Here is a 3,242-nt window from a genome sequence, read left to right as displayed (position 1 = left end):
CAGACCGGCAATTGTCAGGGTTGTAAAGGTTCTCTCTACCGAAGTACTTTTTAATTTGGAGACGGGATGTTATTTCTGTCCAACAGTCGGTCAAATTATATGGCATGCTCTTTATATGATGAAAGTGTGATTACCTTTTCATCTTTGCGGAGTTGAATAGCACAGCAGTTACGTTTTGGTCGTCTTCATCTTTGGTCAAAATAATTCTTATGTTTGATGAAATAGGTAGAAGGCATATGTTTTTTATGTTCTAGTTTATGTGATTCGTTTTTAATCTTTATGGAGATGGTAGTACATTATGTTGAATGTTTTAGTTCATTGAGGGAAGCTTTTTTCTTCAAGTGAATATTGAGTGAAGCTTTGTTATTACGTAGAGAATGAGCTTTGTCATTCCAAACAAAAGAGCACGCTTCAGAACTAGGAAGACGTTATTGAGATAAGGGAAAATACTACAAAAACCCTAAATTATGCCCATTGTAACATCAATACTTCAAACTCCTTTTTGTGTCATCAAAACCTACAAACATGTACCAGTGTGATAAAAATACCCACCGTCAAACATTAAGGACATCAATACTCCAATTTACGACCCGTTCGCAATAGCTTAATCGCAGTTTCTGCTGAACTCCTTGGACAAGGGACATTCTCACTAAGAAAAATATCTACTTGATCGCTCGTTCGTTCTTGTATCTTAAATAACATCGCTCTCGAAAGTAATTGCTTTTGAAATGTCACTCCTTCGCGAAGTCCCTGATCTTCGGAGTCCGTGCCAGCAATAAATCACTCCATTTGTTAATCGACGGTAGCTCACACTTCAGATTTTCAGAATCCCTTTTCCACTCACATGCGCTTTTCCATAAACACCCCTCACTTCGACCAAAATAAATAAATAAGCAACCCTCGCAACTTCTGTTCTTGCTCCTTGTTAAGTTCATCCATCCCGAATGCCGTTGCATTTAAGATAGTGCACATCAAATGCCGGTCGTGCCATGTAGGATGGACGATGCTGATTGGACAGCTACGTCAGCGATTTTGGCCTGAATTGGGTGGATGGATGACATTGGAAAATCGTCAAAAAGTTTTGGATTACATTGGCCAAATTAAAAAATTTAGGACCGAAACAAAATCCGTATAATAAGTTTATGACTTTTTGGGCAATTTTCCCGTATAAATGCAAAGGAGAAATCCCGTGAGGGCCTTTACATAGGTGGGTCACTGCGCTTGTCTTCGAAGGTACTTCATTATGAAGAAGAAAATCTCTCCATTTGAATGACCAGTGAAATAATAGCACAGTCATGTGAAGGAAAATCTTTGCAAAATTAAAACGTCTTAGGAAATTGATTCAAATGGTTAGATCATTATGTGACAATTTGACAAATTTAAGTTATGGTTTTGTTCATTATTCTTCTTGTAAAAGTTGTTTTGGATGCCAAACATGAATGATTTTATTGTTCTCGAATGTATCCTAATTTTTTGGCCAAATTACGTTGGATGAACCTCGTAGATCTTTCGTGTACTGGATCTCATTATGCCTTTTGGACTAGATTTCTAATCTCATATCTACATTCAGTTTTCCGCAATTAAATAGCAATGAGAGGCAATTTTACATTGGTAAGTGTTAAAAAATTATTGATGAAAACAAACGATCGGTGACTTTATTTTATTGGTATTTATTAAAAAATTCTTTGAATTACCAATTCTTTTACAATTTGCAAATTATCGGATTTTGAAGTGACTTACCGACATTTATATGCATAACTTAATAAAAGGTTCGAATTTATTAACTCTTACATGAAACTTTTAACCCAAATGAACGTAATTTACCAACTTCTCTCAAATTGTATTAACGACTTGTGTTTTTTTTTTTTTTGGTGAGGTGTATTAACAACTTGTTTGGAGTTACCAAATTTCATTTGGGACCATGCTTGAACTTAGAGCTTCCCTCTCCGTATCATTACAGCTTACATTGGTCGAAGCTTTGGAATGACCGAATTCGATCACTCGAATGACAAAGATTGCCCATAAGAGGGTAGACACAAAACCACCATAAGATGCCATAGGTTCTTTAGGACCTGAGAACAAGTATTGCTTCAATCACGTGTACAATGGTCTTGATTCAGCAAGAAAAGAGTCGCAATAGAACATTCTTCGGGTCATTTTCTGATCACCGTCCGCCATGACTTCCTGAAAGATGATTCCAACTTTTGAAGTCATATGGCTTCCAAGACCCGCCAAACGGTCATCAACCCATCAAATCAACCCCAAAATACATGTCAATCTCTATTCTGTAATAACGATTGAAGGAGGACGACAAACCAAAAAACAAGAAAAGAGAGGATGCTTACAGCACTGCGTACGTCTAAGACCGGCAATTGTTAGGGTATGTTACCATAAAATTTGTCATTTTCAGACCGGCAATTGTCAGGGTTGTAAAGGTTCTCTCTACCGAAGTACTTTTTAATTTGGAGACGGGATGTTATTTCTGTCCAACAGTCGGTCAAATTATATGGCATGCTCTTTATATGATGAAAGTGTGATTACCTTTTCATCTTTGCTGAGTTGAATAGCACAGCAGAGCTGCGTTTTGGTCGTCTTCATCTTTGGTCAAAATAATTCTTATGTTTGATGAAATAGGTAGAAGGCATATGTTTTTTATGTTCTAGTTTATGTGATTCGTTTTTAATCTTTATGGAGATGGTAGTACATTATGTTGAATGTTTTAGTTCATTGAGGGAAGCTTTTTTCTTCAAGTGAATATTGAGTGAAGCTTTGTTATTACGTAGAGAATGAGCTTTGTCATTCCAAACAAAAGAGCACGCTTCAGAACTAGGAAGACGTTATTGAGATAAGGGAAAATACTACAAAAACCCTAAATTATGCCCATTGTAACATCAATACTTCAAACTCCTTTTTGTGTCATCAAAACCTACAAACATGTACCAGTGTGATAAAAATACCCACCGTCAAACATTAAGGCCATCAATACTCCAATTTACGACCCGTTCGCAATAGCTTAATCGCAGTTTCTGCTGAACTCCTTGGACAAGGGACATTCTCACTAAGAAAAATATCTACTTGATCGCTCGTTCGTTCTTGTATCTTAAATAACATCGCTCTCGAAAGTAATTGCTTTTGAAATGTCACTCCTTCGCGAAGTCCCTGATCTTCGGAGTCCGTGCCAGCAATAAATCACTCCATTTGTTAATCGACGGTAGCTCACACTTTAGATTTTCAGAATCCCT

This window comes from Syzygium oleosum, unplaced genomic scaffold (assembly GCF_021117445.2).
Source record: "Syzygium oleosum isolate NSW1041296 unplaced genomic scaffold, Sole_v2.1 Sole_v2.02, whole genome shotgun sequence".
Taxonomy (NCBI): Eukaryota; Viridiplantae; Streptophyta; class Magnoliopsida; order Myrtales; family Myrtaceae; genus Syzygium; species Syzygium oleosum.
Note: the sequence above shows the minus strand (reverse complement) of the source record.